The sequence below is a fragment of the Lissotriton helveticus genome, chromosome 6 (assembly GCF_964261635.1).
Source record: "Lissotriton helveticus chromosome 6, aLisHel1.1, whole genome shotgun sequence".
Taxonomy (NCBI): Eukaryota; Metazoa; Chordata; class Amphibia; order Caudata; family Salamandridae; genus Lissotriton; species Lissotriton helveticus.
Window position 1 is genome coordinate 2035453320 of NC_136067.1, and position 21565 is coordinate 2035474884.

The following is a 21565-nucleotide window of genomic DNA, read 5'->3' on the forward strand; positions in this document are numbered from 1 at the left end:
TTTTCTTTAATTTGTACACGGTTTTGTATGATTTGAACTTTTGACAGGCGTCTCACAAATGAGTGAATGGTATAGTTGTAGCAGTGCCAGTGGGTTTAGTTATGAGCACAATAAGGCTTTTTCAGTTGATGGAAGGGCCATGGGCATGTGACGCAAGGGTTTACATATGTATGATTATTTTCTTAAATTACCTAACAATTGATTGTTTAAAATTGTTAGGAGTGTATATGCCAAACTTGTGTTTACATATCACTGGTTCATGGGTTTCCATTATATGGCAACTTTTTCTTGGATGTAAGAAATATACACATTATGTCACAGGGCAATGCTTTTCAGACTGAAGGACAAATGTTTGGCCTGTATAAAATAGAGGCTTCTTGGTTTATTTCTAGCCCTGAAAAAGTCTTTGGATAAGACTCCCAAAAACAATATAACACAAGCTTCTTACTCTTCTCTAACTCTTCTCTTGAGAAAGTGGGGATCCACACTCCAGCCCAGGCTTGTTCTTCATTTATCGTGCTTGAGATGATGTTCAAACCCCTCACAAGTACAATTTCAAATGTCATGTCCTCAGATGAAGAGAAATCGTGGTGCAAGCTGAGCCTGGGAAATTCAGGCATGACCAATCAGTACTCTCTCTGTCTGCCCCTCTGATCTACAGCCTTGAAGGCACAAACGTAGCACAAGGTATTACAGATGCTTGACAGATTTTGAATCTGTGTGGGCGCCCACAGTATTGAAAATGGCAAGCGACTGCTCTGCCTCTTGATACAGTGTGTCAGCTCCAACACCAAGGGCCTTTTCTTGCAAGCTGAAGACAGTCACAGAAATTCCTAGGCCATGCTCAAAAGCAGCCTGGTGGTATACTTTGTACCAAAAAAATAATGTTGACTACAAGAGGTACATTTTTTATTTTACAGTACTAAACTAAGGATAGTCAATTTTTTATTTTTTTTTCAAAACCTTTATTTGACTAATTCAGTATAATCAGAGTACATTTGCATCAAATCAGAGCGACTTACACAATGGAATTTTAACCAAACATCATAAATGTAATGACATTGGGGGCGTGGCTAAGCACGCAATGGCGACGGACGCTCTTGAGTAGAGCTCCGCGATCGGCTCCCCTTCCCTGAGCCAATTATCCGTCAATTTCCACCGTGGCCACCTGGAACTTTGAGCGGACCTCTCCGGAGCTCACTGCGGCACTTCTGGCGACTTTTCATTTTCGGATGCCGACGGGGCCGACCCCGACCTCTCCTGCAACCCTCCTGCGGGACTGGGCGCCCCCTGGTCGGCAGTGCAGCTAGGAGAGACCGAGGCTTGGGCCTTGCGGACAGGCCCCGACGGACCACCCACACCGAGCTGCCTGGGACCCATGGGCTGCCAACTGCCCCACCGGGAGGCCCCGCCAGAGGTCCGGAGGCCGCCCCGCACAGCTGCACAACACCGGAGGCGGGCCGAGACGGCAGGGGGGACAGGCGCCATCCGCCCACATCGCGGCCCCCGCACGCCCGCTGCCCCGGACGGAGGTGAGGCACAACAGGGCCCCCCCCCTTGGCGCACCCGAGGCTACCGGGAGGCAGGGATCGACCCGGGAGAGGCGGGGGGAGCAACGGGAGCCCTGATGACCAACCGCCCCCCCCTGGGGGATCACACAGCAGCCGGCGCCACCCGGGGACCCCACCACACCCGAACGGACCGAGAGGGGCCGGCAGGTAGCGGCAGCCATCAAGCTGAGGGCCTGACACCCCGGCCTGGGAGTCACACTGCTGCCGAGGACGGAGCGGCCACCCCCCCCTGCACCGAGGGCACACGGAGAGGCACCCAACGCCGGGCCCAACTGCGGGCCCCCCTCCTACGGAGGCGGAGACTGCCTGGGGGACAGTGGGGCACGCGTGGTGAGAGGATCCGGCCCAGACGGCGGCGCCCAGACCCCACGGACGCACGCAGCACACGCGCCTCCCCGGCCTTTGCCACACCCGGACCGGCGGGACGCAGCCGTGGGGCGGTGGGATGAGGCACCGCCTGACAGACCCCCCCGGTGTAACAACGACGGCCTCGATTGAGGGGACGGCTGCCGACCACTGAGCCCCCCACCCTGGAGAGAAGCGCCCAGGGGGCACCATCACCGAAGCAACTCAGGCGACAACCCTGCCGAACGGACACCACCTGCACATGTCCGGGTGAGTGCGGACCCGCACAGGGACTGGTGGGGCCTCGTCAAAGGGGAAGACAGACAAACTGCTGAACAAAATGGCCGCCGAACAATTGGCCTCGAGGCTGGACAGCGTGCTGGCAGCTGTGGAGCGAATGGAACAGTCACTTCAGCAAACCAGAACCTCTCTGGAGTCCAAAATAGATGGCGTCGCTGTAGACCTGACCCTCTTGCGTGACGACCACAGGAAATTATCCGACCGGACCAAGACCCTGGAAGGCGCAGTGAAGGAGATTGAGCCCAAGGTCACCCAGACGGACAGGCAGATGCAGGATCTCTTAAACAGAGTGGAGTTCCTGGAGGACAGGGCCGAGGACACGGAAGGGAGGGCGAGACGCAACAACATCAGACTCGTGGGGGTCCCTGAGAAATGGGAGGGGAACCACCCAGCGCAACATGTGGAAGACTGGCTCCGGACCCTGTTACCCGAAGGCTCGCTATCCCCCCATTTTGTTGTGGAGCGCGCTCACCGGGTACCGACGAGGCCCCATACCACCGGCGCCAACCCGAGACCACTGCTCTTCAGAATACTGAACTATAGAGACAGGGACACGGTGCTGCGGGAAGCACGACGACTAGGCGAGATACGTATAGACAACGCGTGGATCATGTTCTTTCCTGATTATACCATCCAGGTACAACGCCAGAGGCACGACTTCATGGAAGTGAAGCGGAGACTACGCACCGCGGGCCTCAAGTACTCCCTGCTTTTCCCTGCCAAACTGAGGGTGGTGGCGGGGGACAACACCTACTTCTTCGACAACCCTGTGGAAGCAAATGAGTGGCTGGACGGGGGCAAGGACACGGCACCCAAGCGCTCCCGTGGTGGAGAGACAAGGACCAGGCCGCGCGGGCCGCGGCGCCGCCGCGGGCACAGAACCCAGCAGCCCCAACATGCGGAGGAAGGGGCGCGCCACTCTCCCCCGCTAGACCAGATGCTCCAAGAACAGCGCGATGCGCTCCGGATGGTCTCTCAACTGAGCAACTCGCTCTCCCAAGAGACAGCCCTAGAAGACGGTCAGCAGCCAGTACCGAGTGACGACGATGAGGCCATATACGGGATCCCGAACTCACAGATCTCGGTGGACCTGCCTGTTGTCACGCCTCAAACCTCTGACCTGATTCACTGATTCCGCGGGCGAAGTTTGCAATGGTCTTGCCGCGGCGAGGGGGGCTGGCGGAGGCCGACTGGATGATGGAACGCAACTGACGTCCGCCACTGCTGGGGGTGTCTCCCTCCCCTCCTCTGCCCGCCGTTTGAACAGTGGACACCTGGAACAGTGAGTAATGCCCCTGCGGCGCAGGTGATAGACGGGGTGGGTGTTGGCGGGGTTATCTTTCAGCATGCACCCGGATATGGACGTCTCCGTGTGCGGGCCCGGGCGGGAGGGGGCTCCTCCTGGTGGGGGCCCACAGCCCACGCCGCATGACACTCTGCCCCGCGCCTGCAGAACCTCACGCAAGCGGGGCCCCGCACGAGCAGAGTAATTCAGACTACCGGAGCATAGATGGTGGCCACCAGTACCCTGTATTGTGTGGCTCGGGGAAGAGACTTGATTTCCCTAACTGACTACATATCCTCCTTGCCGAGATTGTGCTTAGCGCACTTTGCCCCTTAGACGAGTAAGATTGTTCCTCTCGCTTGAGAGCATGGACGGTGGCCCGTTTTGCCACTGCCCTTTTGGTATTTTAGTGGGGTTTGCCCGCTGTTGGTTGCTGTTATTCATTGTTTTTCCCTGCCCTAATGTCTTTCCGAACATTGCTGAGTGCACTATGGGGGGTGGATACGAGAGAGCTGGGAGAACCACTGTGAGAGCACTTGATGGGGCTGCTGTTGGTAGGAATGTTGGGGGGGAGTGTATACTGCCGAAATGACTGCGATAAAGTTATGTACCTGGAATATTAGGGGCATGCACACACCTGCGCGTAGATACCAAATATACTCCTACCTGAAAAGACAAAATGTGCAGGTTGCACTCCTACAGGAAACGCATCTGTGTGGGGCAGAGGTGACTGCGCTGAGGCGAAGATGGAGGGGACAATTGTATGCCACTGAATACTCCTCGTTTGCCCGTGGGGCGCTCTTGTGGGTGAAGCCGGGCACCCCCTTCACAATGTCGGAAGTTCACACAGACACGGAGGGGAGGTATGTCCTAGTGAAGGGCCGTTTGGACGGGCAACCAGTAGTTCTGGCGTCCATTTACGCTCCAAACACGGACCAGGGCACCTTCCTAGCGCGCATATCGGAGAAACTGGCGCCCTGGCACGGTGTCCCATGGTTACTGGGTGGTGACTACAACACAGTGCTGGACCCTGTGATGGACCGCTCGGTCCCGCCCAGGCCGGAAGCAACATCCCTGGGGGCCACGAGGGCACTTACACAGTGGGCGACACAGTGGGACCTGAAAGATGCATGGCGTGCGCACAATCCAGACGCCAGGGTATACTCTTATTTCTCAGGGGCGCACACGCTGCACGTCCGCCTTGACAGGTACATGGTGTCAACGGAAATGCTGCCGCACATCACTGACTCCCAATACCTAGGCCGGACACATTCGGACCACAACCCCCACACCCTACACATGGCTTGGGAACGCCCGCACCCACCCATCCCCACATGGCGGCTGCAACCTGCTCTGTTACTGGACGCCCCCTTTAGGGACTCCCTGCAGGCCTGCGTAGCGCAATACTTCACTGACAACTCAGACACAGCGTCCTCCCCGAGAGTAGAGTGGGACGCCTTCAAGGCAGTGATACGGGGACACTGCCTGAGTGCTCAGGGTAGCATACAGAGGAAGGTGGAGGTGGAGCTGCGCAGGGTAGAAGCGGACTTGCTCTGCTGGGAACGGGAGGCGGTGGGAGGCGCAGGAGACCGGCTGAGGGAGGCCCGAGCGGAACATGCAGCATTGCTGGAAAGGCTACGGCACGTTAACTTCGCGGCTCATTCGGCGCGGGTGCACCAATACGGTGACAAACCCGGAAGGCTACTGGCCTGGCTGGTCAGACAGGAGAACCGCACGGAGCCAATATCCGCTATCCGTACAGTAGAGGGAGAGATAGTGTACACCCAAAACAAGATACATCAGGCGTTTGTGGGGCACTACCAGGCCCTGTACAAATCACAACTGAGGGTCTCCGCGGCCTACATTGCGGATTACCTTGTAGAAATCCCACTGCCCTCCCTCACAGACGCACAACAGGACACTCTAGGGGCACCATTCTCCCCGGAAGAAATGCGCGATGCCATTTTCGCACTGTCCAACGGCAAGTCCCCTGGCCCGGATGGCCTGCCCGCCGAATTCTTTAAGGCATGTTCGGACACGCTGATCCCGGAGATGCTCAAACTGTACAATAGTGCAATTGAGGACTCAACACTCCCAGACTCGCTCAATGAGGCGAACCTGGTCTCACTACTGAAGCCAGGTAGGGACGGCACACACATGGGATCCTATAGACCGTTAGCCATGCTGAATACCGACTATAAAATCTTCACCTCCCTCCTGGCCTGCCGCTTGGCCCTAGAAGTCCCAACCCTGGTGCATGCGGATCAGAATGGCTTCATGCCGGCGAGGAGCACCTCTCGCAACCTACGCCGCCTCTTCCGGGTTCAGGATGCGGCCACGACGCATTGGCCCAGATCGGGGTGTCTGGTCTTGGACCTGGAGAAGGCTTTCGACTCTGTGGAGTGGCCGTACCTTGGGGCGGTATTGGACAGATTCGGAGTAGGTGATGCCTTCGCGGACATGGTCGGACTGCTCTACCAGAGACCCAGTGTCCGAGTGAGGACGGGCGGGCTGCTGTCAGAGAAGGTCAGGGTACGCAGGGGCACCAGACAGGGCTGCCCCCTGTCGCCCCTCCTTCTCGCTCTAGCAATTGAACCCCTGGCGGCTCTACTACGGGACAAAGGAGCGGAATGGGGGATCCCGTTGGCCGATGGAACACATACGGTCTCGCTCTATGCGGACGACCTGCTGCTCTATGTGCGGGACCTTGCCGCGGTGCCTGCCGAGCTGTTGGACATCTTCCAGACCTTCGCGGAAGTCTCAGGCCTCAGGGTCAACTGGGACAAGTCAGGAATATACTCGTTCAGCCAGGACCAGGAGGAATGTGATGTGCGCCTTGGAGGGGCTCGGCTCGCTTGGTACCCAACCACGTTCAAATACCTCGGGCTACACATCTACAGAGACCCTCGGAACATACTGGAGGGTAACCTGGTGTGTGCTATCTCCTCATTGCGAGCCCAGATGTCCTTCTGGAAAACTTTGCCATTGAACGTGCCCAGCCGGATAGCACTATCCAAGATGATAGCGCTCCCCAGCCTGCTCTACCACTTCGCGAATATTCCAACATATGTCCCCTCGCGGATATTCCGCGACCTAGAATCAATGCTTCGCGGCTTGATCTGGAACGCGGGACGCCCACGCGTGGCACTGGCTAAGCTGTATTCCCCGACTGCGGAGGGAGGATTGGCAGTCCCCAATATGGAGCTATATTACCTAGCTGCACAGCTACAATGGGTGACGTGCTGGCTTAGCGACACGCATCTAGACGACACGGCCACTGCGGACCACCAATGGTCCCACCCCCAGGTGTGCGCCCTGTTTCACCCGTTGACTAAGGGACCCCGCCCTCTACCCCTACATATGGCCGTGGCCCGCAAATGCTTTGTCCGCAGCCTGAAGCTGACACAAAACGTCAGACCGTATGCTCCTGCCCTCCCCCTGATGGGCACCCCCAGGAGGAGTGGGATGGTGACGCCACGCAACCTGGAACAATGGAATGCAGCCGGAGTAGAGACCATGGGCGACCTGTATGCTGATGGGGCCCTGCTCCCATTTGAGGCATTGTCGGAGGGCACGGGCCTGCCGGCTGGGCAATTCCTGCTCCACGCGTCGGTACTACGGGCATATACTGACTCCTGGGGGGACATCCAGGGGGAGCCGCCGATGCATCATCTGATCCAATACCTGCATGTAATGGGCAGAGGCTCACACATTACACACTGGTTAGCGCAGGCGCTTCTCATCCACACACAAAAACCCACGCAGCAAATCAGGGATAAATGGGCAACATACCGAGGGAGGGACTGGACAGATAAAGAGTGGAACCTGGTCCTAGCCGGCCCTGTGAACGTCCCCCGCAACTCCCGCTTTCGCATCATCCAACTGTACATATTACACCAGGCATACTTAACACCGGATAGAATAAATAAGTATTTCGCGATCAACACCGCCGCTTGTCCCAGGTGTGACCTGCTGGGCGCGGATATCCTACATATGCTCTGGCACTGCCCGTCTCTGGCTACGTACTGGAGGGAAGTGACATCACTCCTGATCCACAGCACGGGCCCGGGATTGCCCGACACGTGGGAGGCATGCATCCTCGGGTTATATAAGAGGACTAAACTAAATAAAACGCAGGCCCGGTTCTGGGATCTGGGCCTAATCACGGCCAAGCGGCTGCTCACTAGGCACTGGAAGCGTCGGGAACCACCTACCCCAGCACACTGGTTCGCATCCTTCACTAACTGGGCCAGAGCAGAGGGTACGGCACTTCACCGAGAGGAAATAGCAGGTCTGAGGCAGTTCCCGATTGCACAGCACTGGGATGGTATCCTGGGGTCCCTGCAGGGGGAGGGCGCAGTCAGAGGGCTCACGTAGAGAAAGCAGTGCTGGGCGAGCGACGCGGGGGCAACAGCTCAGTGGACGGGAACACCACGTACCGGCCCCCCCCCCCCCCCCACACCCGGACGCCGACCACCCAGCGCGCAGACCGCAGACACGGCCAGCCACCCACGCGAGTGCTCACCAGCAGACACCGCCTCACAATTCACCCCCAGCTCCGAGTCGTTAACACCGCTCCCACAAGTGCACTCCACCCCCCCCCCCCACCCCCTTCCCCTCATATGTTCACATGTTTGTAGTATCGGACTCCTGATCATCGGCTGCTACATCAACAGCTAGGCTACCCCACTTGATTGCTACATGCGCCACTAGCCAGGCCGGCGACCGACGAGACGCCATGGCCCACAGGAGCCGTCCCACTTTAGATCCGCGACCATTTGCGCATGCGCACCACTGACCCCCTAATGTACTGACGCATTGTCGGTGTACACCATACCATCTAGAGGGGTATACTTTCGGTACTGTGCAAGCAGGACGGACACGACGCGGCGCAGCCGCGAAAGGAACATTGGGACGCGCCGATACGAACTGTTCTGTTTAGTTTGCTGAATCTATGGTTAGTTCTAGAAATATTGTAAAACTAAGACGTCATTTATGGAAATGCTCACTTGCTGATCGAAGGTAATGTGACCACAATGCCTGTAATCTTATACGCCAGTGACACGTGGGGCGCAACAGCACACCCCCCCCTGCAGGCCTGCATCCTTACGATCTACCGCTCTTTTGCAGCCGGCCCGCAGGGTTGTAGGCTTGGCTATATGTACTGCACTTTTGAATACTAATAAACGTCTTACTAAAAATAAAAAAATAAAAAAAATAAAAATGTAATGACATTACCAGAATACATAAAATAGAAATCCGTGAGGCACTGCTATAACACCACAACCAACCTATGCACTACTGAAGGGGAAGGGGAAACACTATAATGATGAGGGCCGGCACACCGAGCAATGGAAGCAAGGGTATAGAGGGAGGCAGTTACTGACCAGCACCAGCGGCTGCAGCGGGCGGGGTGCTGGTGGGGAGCGTGGGGGAGGCAGCACTGCTCGAAGGAAGTAAGGAACGAAGATATGTCACTAAGGGACCCTATATGTCAATTGGGTAAGATCTCACGGGGAGTAATTCCCAGAATTCAGAAAGCAAGCTCTGACATCTTGAGGCGTCTTCAAGCCAGTGAGCGAATTGGGACGCCGGTCTGCGCCCCCAGCACATGGCCACCCTACGCCTGGCTAGAACAAGCAGCATTGCAATCAGACGGAGAGAAGCATGCAGGCAGAATTTAACGAAGCCTAGCAGACACAACGGTGGATCGGGCTGTACCGATGCAGAGGTCATCTTGGAGATGGCGGTGCATACCGCCTGCCAGAAATCTGACACCTTAGGGCACAGCCACGCTAGATTTGCAAAATCCGCAGCAGGGGCAGCGCAACACCTGCAACTATCGTTGGGTATGAGTCCAAGTTTGTGAAGCTGAGCAGGAGTACGATATAGTCTGTGCAGATATTTAAAATGAATAAGCCTGTAATTGGGTGACAATTTCTTTGTCTGATTACAACAATAAAGCCAGTCAGCCTGAGCGATATCCATGCCCCAAGCCACACGCGCCCGATCTGTGGAGATGGATGTGGATGATAATGTGAGGGCGTATAATTTAGTGACTATTTTATGAGGGACCGGGGAAGTATAGATGAAATCCAGAGCAGGCAACGTAGGCGGGGGCTGGGGAAACGTAGGGTGCTACTCCCTACATGTAGCACGCAATTGATAAAATAAGATAGTGTCCAGTGGGCCAGAAGAGGTGGGAAGGGAGTAGAATGAGCCACCAGGGTAGAGATCTGCCAGTGTAGAAAGGCCAAAGCATGAGGCATGTTTGGACATACCAGATGGTTGGAAAGGGGGAAAACGAGGATGCCGCACAATCAGCATGGCGTCAGCCAATAGCAGCGGGGCATTGGAGAGTTGGCGCAGTCCGAACCAGGCCCAGAGCAAAGTCTCGTTCGTGTCCACCTCCGCCCGCGGGCGACTTGCCGGGGCAAACAGGGCAGTAGTCAGCGGCCAGTGAGATGCAATGTCAGTCTCCACAGCCACATGGGGTTGATAAGGCGAAGGGTGGATCCAAAAGTGCAGAAAGCTGGCTTGGGCACTTAGGGCATAAAGCTTAAAATTCGGAGCGCCCATGCCTCCTACCGACATGGGGAGAGTAAGGATGTCATACGCAACCCTGGGCTGCTTACCAGCCCAAACAAGAGAGATAATCAGGGAACAAATTTTACGAAAGAAATGAGCAGTGAGGATAATGGGGATGTTTAGAAAGAGGTAAAGGAACTTCGGCAGGACCACCATCTTAGCAATGGCTATACGGCCGGCAAGGGATAGAGGGAGCCGATTCCAATGCGGGATCTTAGACTCTAACCAATCCACCGCACGCCTGAAGTTAGACCTCCAGAGGTCATCCAAGTCCCTACTCAACCAGATTCTCAAGTAGCGGGTGGGGTCAGAAGCCCAGACAAAGGGATAATCTGGTGTAAATGGGTTGGTGGCATTCGTGAGGGGGAACAACACAGACTTGCTCCAGTTCACCTGCATGCCCGACAAACCACTGAAGCATATTATCTCACGCACCAGAGGGCTGAGATTGTCTTGGGGTTGACGAACGTACAGTGTAACGTCGTCAGCATACATAGAGACCAGGAGGGATCGGGCCGAGAAACCTATACCCTCTGAGTGTGATGCTGTCGGAGTCTGGCCTCCACGGGCTCCATTGCAATGGTGAAGAGCATGGGCGATAAAGGGCACCCCTGCCGAGTACCTCGTTCAATCAAGATGGGATCCGATAGCTGACCATTGATTCAGAGACGAGCCGAGGGGCGAGTATATAGAAGGGATATCTTTTGTATAAAAATATTGCTAAAACCAAGGCACGGTAGGAGAAAAAATAAAAAGGGCCATTTGAGCGTGACCATCTAAACCGAGGGCCTTATCACTAAGGTAAGCTATTTATGGCAGCCAGTATCTCCTCCTTAGTGAAGGGCTTGTCTAAGAATGTTGATAATAGTCCTCCAGCAATACCAACGCGATGGTATCGAAGTATTGTTCGAAGGCCTCACACGAGGGGGGGAGCCGGCGGTGTAAAGTTGTGAATAATAGTCAGTGAAACAAGTCTTGATTTCCTCAGCATAGGTGGTTCTGGTGGGGCCACCATCGCGAAGAGCAATGACATACGACGCAGCGCGGAGGGCGAAGAAGATTCATCAAGGTCTTTCCAGGCCGATCGCCCTCTCCGAAACGGCTGGCTCGAGCCTCTCTGTCCAAGAAGGCGAGCTCTCTATCAGCCTCTTCAGTAAATGCAGTGTGCTTTTGTCTTAAGAGCGCGAGAGTCTCGGGCCCGGGATGGGCCGCCTGAGCGGCATCCAGAGCCCTAATTTCGATTTCCAGCTTGTCCAAAGTGGTGCGGATAGAACGAAGGAATCCCGGACTGTTTAGAAATGCATTCGCCACGTATTACAGTTTTGAAATCTTCCCACAGGACAGAAGCAGAGTCCACCGAGCCCACATTGAGATCAAAATAGTTTGTGATCGCTGTTTGGATCTCATCACAGAAGACGCATTCGGAGGGAACCGCCATGTGAATGCCCGCTGAGGGGAGTGAGGGAGGCGGAGAGAGACCTGAACCGAAGCATGATCCAAAAAAGTATGTGCCATATGAGTGGCTGATGTGAGCCAAGTGAGGACGTCCGGGGAACTGACCCAGAGATCAATGCGTGACCAGCAGCCCCGAACCCCTGTGACGCAGGAGCCCTCGCGGGCATCGGGCCAAACATGACGCCAAGCGTCATACAGCAAATTTTCAGTCAGTAGGGACTGGAGCAGAGTGGTAGCGTGGGGATGGGAGGAGTGGGGTCCAGAACGGTCAAATGCCGCTGAAAGAGTAACATTAAAATCCCCCCTCCAGAGAAGAGCCGCCGGGCCGAGGGAAGAAATGAGGGGCCGTACACCCCAGTGGTCGACATGGGTTGAGATAGCAAAGAGCCATGCAGAAGCACGTATCTACAGTCAGGATCTGTAAGTACCTGAAGAGATTGCCAGGGGAGGCCCCTACGTATCAAAATGGAAACCCCCCTAGCATAAGTGGAATAAAACGAGGAATGTGATTCTCCCCAGAGGCGCAACTGGAGTCTGGAGGAGGACTCGGGCAGAAGGTGTGTCTCCTGTAAAAGACAAATGTCTACCTTGTGTCGCTGCAAGTGAGAGTGGATGAGCCTGGCTTTTCGGTGGTCGTTACGACCACGGATGTTCCAGGTTCAACAAATGGTGTTGGTCATGTTTTACTGTCTGTAGGAGCAATGAGACGCAGAGCGAACAGAGTAGACAACAAGAAACACCAGTTGGTGTGCTGCGGCATGATGGTGCCGACCGGTGGGGAGGCAGACCGGTCGCCCTTAGCGAATACTTGGGCAGGTTGGAAGCTCGCTGCATGGGCAGGCCAAGTCAAAAAAGGAACCCCCAGTGTGCAGATACCAGAGAGTAAATAAGTAGGGGGGGAAGCAGTGCCATTGGACAGAGGAGAGTGTTGTGCACAGACCTGCTGCAGGGGAAAACAGTAATAGCAATAAAGAAATGCAATCTGACTATGACAAAACAATGAAAACGAAACATCGAAACCCCAACCCCAATGAAACGTGGAGCAAACCCACAGCACCCGCCTCCCCAACCCTGCCCACACCGCCGAACCTTCATCAAACTGAAATTCAGAGGCTGCCTAAGTAAAGGTAGGTAAAGTGCGGGCAATTGTAGCTGTTCCTGTAACCCGAACCCCACCCACAAACCCCACCCCCGCACACTGAAAACCAATTCCAAAAGGACCCCCAACCCCACACCCACATCGACCCCTCAAACAAATAGAAAACCCAGTTGCATGAAAATCAGGTATTCAACCATATTTTTTTTTTTTTTTTTTTTTGAAAACCTTTATTTATCTTATACATAGTACACAGCGTCTGCCTACAACCACTACGGGCCGGCCGCTATGACAATCAACAACATTCCAGGTCGTCTTACTAGTCGGAAAAGCTAAAAATAAGAGCGCCACGGTGTATTAGCAGCAGACATAAGAAGAATAACATAGGTTTCATTTTATAAATTTAAAGAGGTGTCATACATTCAGACCAGACAACCGAAAGGGCGAGCCATACGACATAATATCAACTAAAGGAGCCGCAATAGTTAGGGTTTGTGCGTTGAACATTGCAGGCAGGATACATAAACACTACACTTCATTCCGCGCCAGTCAGTGCCCACCCAGTCAATATATCACTGCAGGATTTATTTGCAAACTTAACCACTATATAGCAGGACGTGAGAGGGCACATTCTTACAGCAGGAAGAAAGGATCCAGTGTCATACAATATAGCGAGTTTTACGTGGAACAAGCCATGTAGGAGGATACAGGCCCTCTAAGAAATATAATCGGGAAGTGAAAACAGAATATGCGAGCATTCAATGGCAGTGTACTAATATCAACGCCGTACACACAAAATCCAATAAACAGTGCAAACAACATAATCACAGAGTGCTAAATCCTACCCAAAAGGAACACCACCCGACCCCCCGTCTGATCTAAAATATACGAAAAAATAAAAAATTGAAAAAGGAAAAAAAAATAAAAGAAATAGAAAAGGAGAAACACAATCGTGCAAGATGGGCGCCACCCCGGGCCAGGCATCCCGCAGCTAATAATACAGAAGAAAGTAGAGAGCTGGCGAGAAGAAGGTTATGGCAGTCGCGACGGAGCATCGAAACAGATAAAAGTGGCATAGCGACAGACCCCAACCCACTCATGCCAGAGAAGCGAGGACAGAAGCGGCACCGCTATAAAGGGATAGAAAAGGGCCATAGAACCAAAAAAACCTTTGAAAAACCCCGCCCACCCGTCCCACCCCGCACCCCTGCAGAAGGCTACGGCCTACCCTCCCAACAGCGTGCCTGTCGCCCTAATCCGAAACCCGAAATATAGTAAAGAAAGAAAGTAGAATAAGGAGACAAAAAGAAGGAAGAAAGGGAATATAAAACAAAAATAAGATGTGAGGGAGGAGCCAGAGGATATGAACAAACACACTCGGCTACGACCCTCCCCCGACCAGCAAATGACTAATTATCAAAGCAATGCTACACCATTCACATACAGCAAAACCCCCAGGGGGGGGGGAGGGGGGGAAATTTTAACGTTTCACAATGTCGAGAGTACAAGCATCAGTGCAACGAACAGGTAAACCAGCAGTCCATCAGTGTCTTGCAACTCACCCCCAGCCCTTCCTAATCACGAAACCAACCCAATAAAGGATAACAAGGAGCGAACCCCCCAGCACAGAATAATCGTAATGTTGACCAGGGTTACGGCAATGATGTAGAGTAGGGAGAGCCACCACACCAATGGAATACAAAAAGTCAAAGAAGCAAGTCATTTGTAGCAGCAACGACAGGGCAAGCAAAAGCAAGCCGGAGTCCAGTTTCGCAGTTCGACAATGCAAAGGTACCCCACCAGGACAAAAGCTCGAATCTATCGAAGCGGGAGCAAACAGCGGTCCACCATAGTTCCCAATTGTCCGGGAAGGAGCAGATCTCGGCGTCGTGTGCAAGTCCTCGAAGTCCGGGCGGTGAGAAAGCGGAGGTTCAAAAGCCACCGGCCCATCAAGCGGCCGAAGAACAGCGACAGCAACTATTCAACCATATTGACTGTGAGCAACAAGAATGACCCCACCGCCACCCAACCACCCCCTCCCCAGTAAACCAAAAAGCAATGTCATAAGGACCACCAACCCCGCAACCACTCCAACCCCCCAAACATGCTGAGATACCACCCCTACCCACTCCAGGAACGCACAACTGGGAAGAGGGAGAACAACATCAGGAGAGGGAATTATCCCATGAGGGCATGGCACCGCTCAGCGTACACCCCTGAAATAAAGCAGGGTTGCTAAGCTATGGTGTCAGTAGACAACGTACAGAAGAAACAGACAGTGTACATATCACAGCATTTCAATTGTTATCGCTCAGGTGACCAGTGCCGGCTTGTGTGGAGCTCGATGGAGAAGAGTGCGAGGATCTGTTAAGTTTCTTGGCATAAACAAGGGCGTCCTTGGGATCGGGAAATACAAGCATCTTTGCGCCCTGTTTGACCCTCAGCTTAGTCGGGTAGGCAAGTGAATAGACAACCTCATGTCTTTGAAGAATTCGCTTTGCGGGTAGGAACTCACGCCAGGGAGCCTGAACCGTAAGAGTGTAATCTGGGTAGAATGAAAGTGAGTTCCCTTGATGACTGATCTTGCCCATGTCACGTGCCGCAAGGAGGATGGCATCCCGGTCTCTAAAATTTAGAAGTTTGGCAATGATGGGACGAGGTGGCAAACCAGGACCAGGCGGCGGGCTAAGGGAGCGGTGGGCACATTTACCGATAAAAACTGAGGAGAGTACGGTGCCAAAGAGTTCATTGAGAAGTTGCTCCACGTAGTCCTCCATGTGGGAGATATTGGTGGAGTCCGGAAGCCCCGTGATGCGGAGATTGCTCCCACGAGAGCGCGCCTCAAAATCTTCATTTTAACACGAATGACCGCTGGGATTTTGTCCATCTGCAACAATTTCTGGTGATCTTGGGTGGCGGCATCCTCGGCGGCGGACACCCTGGATTCAACATGGAGGAGACGATTGTCATGTGAGTCAACACGGGCCTTCACCGAGTCTAGTCGGAAGGAGTGCTGGTCTAGTTGAGTAGCAATGCCAGTTACAGTTGATTTCAAATCAAGCATGATGGCCTTTAGGTCATCATCCCGAGCGAGAGGTGCATCCATGACGGGAGCCGGGTCACCACCCTCCGAGCTGGCTCCGTCCTGGCGAGTCGACCTTCAGTGCTCGAATGTAATTTTAAAACGATTCAAAAAGGGGGTGGTGATGGACAGAGTATCTGAATTAAGCAGAACACTCCTACCCAGTCAAAAGATCAGGGCTTGATCCATCACCGTTTTTTTAGCTCACTGCACCATCCCAGTTCAGAACCTGGCTACATGCAAATTAGTCTGACCCTGACCCAGTGCATCATGGGAACAGGGCAGACCAAACTACCAAGCCAATTCTTTACTGGAAAGGAAACAAGCTTCCGGGGAACCGGTTTCTGGCATTACAGCCGTCTTCGGCCCGGCTTGCTTGAATCCTGATGGTGCAGTGAGCAAGGGACTCACATCTGAGCATACCCTTCCACACTTGTGGTGGCCAAAACGATTCAAAAAGGGGGTGGTGATGGACAGAGTATCTGAATTAAGCAGAACACTCCTACCCAGTCAAAAGATCAGGGCTTGATCCATCACCGTTTTTTAGCTCACTGCACCATCCCAGTTCAGAACCTGGCTACATGCAAATTAGTCTGACCCTGACCCAGTGCATCATGGGAACAGGGCAGACCAAACTACCAAGCCAATTCTTTACTGGAAAGGAAACAAGCTTCCGGGGACCGGTTTCTGGCATTACAGCCGTCTTCGGCCCGGCTTGCTTGAATCCTGATGGTGCAGTGAGCAAGGGACTCACATCTGAGCATACCCTTCCACACTTGTGGTGGCCAAAACGATTCAAAAAGGGGGTGGTGATGGACAGAGTATCTGAATTAAGCAGAACACTCCTACCCAGTCAAAAGATCAGGGCTTGATCCATCACCGTTTTTTAGCTCACTGCACCATCCCAGTTCAGAACCTGGCTACATGCAAATTAGTCTGACCCTGACCCAGTGCATCATGGGAACAGGGCAGACCAAACTACCAAGCCAATTCTTTACTGGAAAGGAAACAAGCTTCCGGGGACCGGTTTCTGGCATTACAGCCGTCTTCGGCCCGGCTTGCTTGAATCCTGATGGTGCAGTGAGCAAGGGACTCACATCTGAGCATACCCTTCCACACTTGTGGTGGCCAAAACGATTCAAAAAGGGGGTGGTGATGGACAGAGTATCTGAATTAAGCAGAACACTCCTACCCAGTCAAAAGATCAGGGCTTGATCCATCACCGTTTTTTAGCTCACTGCACCATCCCAGTTCAGAACCTGGCTACATGCAAATTAGTCTGACCCTGACCCAGTGCATCATGGGAACAGGGCAGACCAAACTACCAAGCCAATTCTTTACTGGAAAGGAAACAAGCTTCCGGGGACCGGTTTCTGGCATTACAGCCGTCTTCGGCCCGGCTTGCTTGAATCCTGATGGTGCAGTGAGCAAGGGACTCACATCTGAGCATACCCTTCCACACTTGTGGTGGCCAAAACGATTCAAAAAGGGGGTGGTGATGGACACAGTATCTGAATTAAGCAGAACACTCCTACCCAGTCAAAAGATCAGGGCTTGATCCATCACCGTTTTTTAGCTCACTGCACCATCCCAGTTCAGAACCTGGCTACATGCAAATTAGTCTGACCCTGACACAGTGCATCATGGGAACAGGGCAGACCAAACTACCAAGCCAATTCTTTACTGGAAAGGAAACAAGCTTCCGGGGACCGGTTTCTGGCATTACAGCCGTCTTCGGCCCGGCTTGCTTGAATCCTGATGGTGCAGTGAGCAAGGGACTCACATCTGAGCATACCCTTCCACACTTGTGGTGGCCAAAACGATTCAAAAAGGGGGTGGTGATGGACAGAGTATCTGAATTAAGCAGAACACTCCTACCCAGTCAAAAGATCAGGGCTTGATCCATCACCGTTTTTTAGCTCACTGCACCATCCCAGTTCAGAACCTGGCTACATGCAAATTAGTCTGACCCTGACCCAGTGCATCATGGGAACAGGGCAGACCAAATTACCAAGCCAATTCTTTACTGGAAAGGAAACAAGCTTCCGGGGACCGGTTTCTGGCATTACAGCCGTCTTCGGCCCGGCTTGCTTGAATCGTTTTGGCCACCACAAGTGTGGAAGGGTATGCTCAGATGTGAGTCCCTTGCTCACTGCACCATCAGGATTCAAGCAAGCCGGGCCGAAGACGGCTGTAATGCCAGAAACCGGTCCCCGGAAGCTTGTTTCCTTTCCAGTAAAGAATTGGCTTGGTAGTTTGGTCTGCCCTTTTCCCATGATGCACTGGGTCAGGGTCAGACTAATTTGCATGTAGCCAGGTTCTGAACTGGGATGGTGCAGTGAGCTAAAAAACGGTGATGGATCAAGCCCTGATCTTTTGACTGGGTAGGAGTGTTCTGCTTAATTCAGATACTCTGTCCATCACCACCCCCTTTTTGAATCGTTTTGGCCACCACAAGTGTGGAAGGGTATGCTCAGATGTGAGTCCCTTGCTCACTGCACCATCAGGATTCAAGCAAGCTGGGCCGAAGACGGCTGTAATGCCAGAAACCGGTCCCCGGAAGCTTGTTTCCTTTCCAGTAAAGAATTGGCTTGGTAGTTTGGTCTGCCCTGTTCCCATGATGCACTGGGTCAGGGTCAGACTAATTTGCATGTAGCCAGGTTCTGAACTGGGATGGTGCAGTGAGCTAAAAAACGGTGATGGATCAAGCCCTGATCTTTGGACTGGGTAGGAGTGTTCTGCTTAATTCAGATACTCTGTCCATCACCACCCCCTTTTTGAATCGTTTTGGCCACCACAAGTGTGGAAGGGTATGCTCAGATGTGAGTCCCTTGCTCACTGCACCATCAGGATTCAAGCAAGCCGGGCCGAAGACGGCTGTAATGCCAGAAACCGGTCCCCGGAAGCTTGTTTCCTTTCCAGTAAAGAATTGGCTTGGTAGTTTGGTCTGCCCTGTTCCCATGATGCACTGGGTCAGGGTCAGACTAATTTGCATGTAGCCAGGTTCTGAACTGGGATGGTGCAGTGAGCTAAAAAACGGTGATGGATCAAGCCCTGATCTTTTGACTGGGTAGGAGTGTTCTGCTTAATTCAGATACTCTGTCCATCACCACCCCCTTTTTGAATCGTTTTGGCCACCACAAGTGTGGAAGGGTATGCTCAGATGTGAGTCCCTTGCTCACTGCACCATCAGGATTCAAGCAAGCCGGGCCGAAGACGGCTGTAATGCCAGAAACCAGTCCCCGGAAGCTTGTTTCCTTTCCAGTAAAGAATTGGCTTGGTAGTTTGGTCTGCCCTGTTCCCATGATGCACTGGGTCAGGGTCAGACTAATTTGCATGTAGCCAGGTTCTGAACTGGGATGGTGCAGTGAGCTAAAAAACGGTGATGGATCAAGCCCTGATCTTTTGACTGGGTAGGAGTGTTCTGCTTAATTCAGATACTCTGTCCATCACCACCCCCTTTTTGAATCGTTTTGGCCACCACAAGTGTGGAAGGGTATGCTCAGATGTGAGTCCCTTGCTCACTGCACCATCAGGATTCAAGCAAGCCGGGCCGAAGACGGCTGTAATGCCAGAAACCGGTCCCCGGAAGCTTGTTTCCTTTCCAGTAAAGAATTGGCTTGGTAGTTTGGTCAGCCCTGTTCCCATGATGCACTGGGTCAGGGTCAGACTAATTTGCATGTAGCCAGGTTCTGAACTGGGATGGTGCAGTGAGCTAAAAAACGGTGATGGATCAAGCCCTGATCTTTTGACTGGGTAGGAGTGTTCTGCTTAATTCAGATACTCTGTCCATCACCACCCCCTTTTTGAATCGTTTTGGCCACCACAAGTGTGGAAGGGTATGCTCAGATGTGAGTCCCTTGCTCACTGCACCATCAGGATTCAAGCAAGCCGGGCCGAAGACGGCTGTAATGCCAGAAACCGGTCCCCGGAAGCTTGTTTCCTTTCCAGTAAAGAATTGGCTTGGTAGTTTGGTCTGCCCTGTTCCCATGATGCACTGGGTCAGGGTCAGACTAATTTGCATGTAGCCAGGTTCTGAACTGGGATGGTGCAGTGAGCTAAAAAACGGTGATGGATCAAGCCCTGATCTTTTGACTGGGTAGGAGTGTTCTGCTTAATTCAGATACTCTGTCCATCACCACCCCCTTTTTGAATCGTTTTGGCCACCACAAGTGTGGAAGGGTATGCTCAGATGTGAGTCCCTTGCTCACTGCACCATCAGGATTCAAGCAAGCCGGGCCGAAGACGGCTTTAATGCCAGAAACCGGTCCCCGGAAGCTTGTTTCCTTTCCAGTAAAGAATTGGCTTGGTAGTTTGGTCTGCCCTGTTCCCATGATGCACTGGGTCAGGGTCAGACTAATTTGCATGTAGCCAGGTTCTGAACTGGGATGGTGCAGTGAGCTAAAAAACGGTGATGGATCAAGCCCTGATCTTTTGACTGGGTAGGAGTGTTCTGCTTAATTCAGATACTCTGTCCATCACCACCCCCTTTTTGAATCGTTTTGGCCACCACAAGTGTGGAAGGGTATGCTCAGATGTGAGTCCCTTGCTCACTGCACCATCAGGATTCAAGCAAGCCGGGCCGAAGACGGCTGCAATGCCAGAAACCGGTCCCCGGAAGCTTGTTTCCTTTCCAGTAAAGAATTGGCTTGGTAGTTTGGTCTGCCCTGTTCCCATGATGCACTGGGTCAGGGTCAGACTAATTTGCATGTAGCCAGGTTCTGAACTGGGATGGTGCAGTGAGCTAAAAAACGGTGATGGATCAAGCCCTGATCTTTTGACTGGGTAGGAGTGTTCTGCTTAATTCAGATACTCTGTCCATCACCACCCCCTTTTTGAATCGTTTTGGCCACCACAAGTGTGGAAGGGTATGCTCAGATGTGAGTCCCTTGCTCACTGCACCATCAGGATTCAAGCAAGCCGGGCCGAAGACGGCTGTAATGCCAGAAACCGGTCCCCGGAAGCTTGTTTCCTTTCCAGTAAAGAATTGGCTTGGTAGTTTGGTCTGCCCTGTTCCCATGATGCACTGGGTCAGGGTCAGACTAATTTGCATGTAGCCAGGTTCTGAACTGGGATGGTGCAGTGAGCTAAAAAACGGTGATGGATCAAGCCCTGATCTTTTGACTGGGTAGGAGTGTTCTGCTTAATTCAGATACTCTGTCCATCACCACCCCCTTTTTGAATCGTTTTGGCCACCACAAGTGTGGAAGGGTATGCTCAGATGTGAGTCCCTTGCTCACTGCACCATCAGGATTCAAGCAAGCCGGGCCGAAGACGGCTGTAATGCCAGAAACCGGTCCCCGGAAGCTTGTTTCCTTTCCAGTAAAGAATTGGCTTGGTAGTTTGGTCTGCCCTGTTCCCATGATGCACTGGGTCAGGGTCAGACTAATTTGCATGTAGCCAGGTTCTGAACTGGGATGGTGCAGTGAGCTAAAAAACGGTGATGGATCAAGCCCTGATCTTTTGACTGGGTAGGAGTGTTCTGCTTAATTCAGATACTCTGTCCATCACCACCCCCTTTTTGAATCGTTTTGGCCACCACAAGTGTGGAAGGGTATGCTCAGATGTGAGTCCCTTGCTCACTGCACCATCAGGATTCAAGCAAGCCGGGCCGAAGACGGCTGTAATGCCAGAAACCGGTCCCCGGAAGCTTGTTTCCTTTCCAGTAAAGAATTGGCTTGGTAGTTTGGTCTGCCCTGTTCCCATGATGCACTGGGTCAGGGTCAGACTAATTTGCATGTAGCCAGGTTCTGAACTGGGATGGTGCAGTGAGCTAAAAAACGGTGATGGATCAAGCCCTGATCTTTTGACTGGGTAGGAGTGTTCTGCTTAATTCAGATACT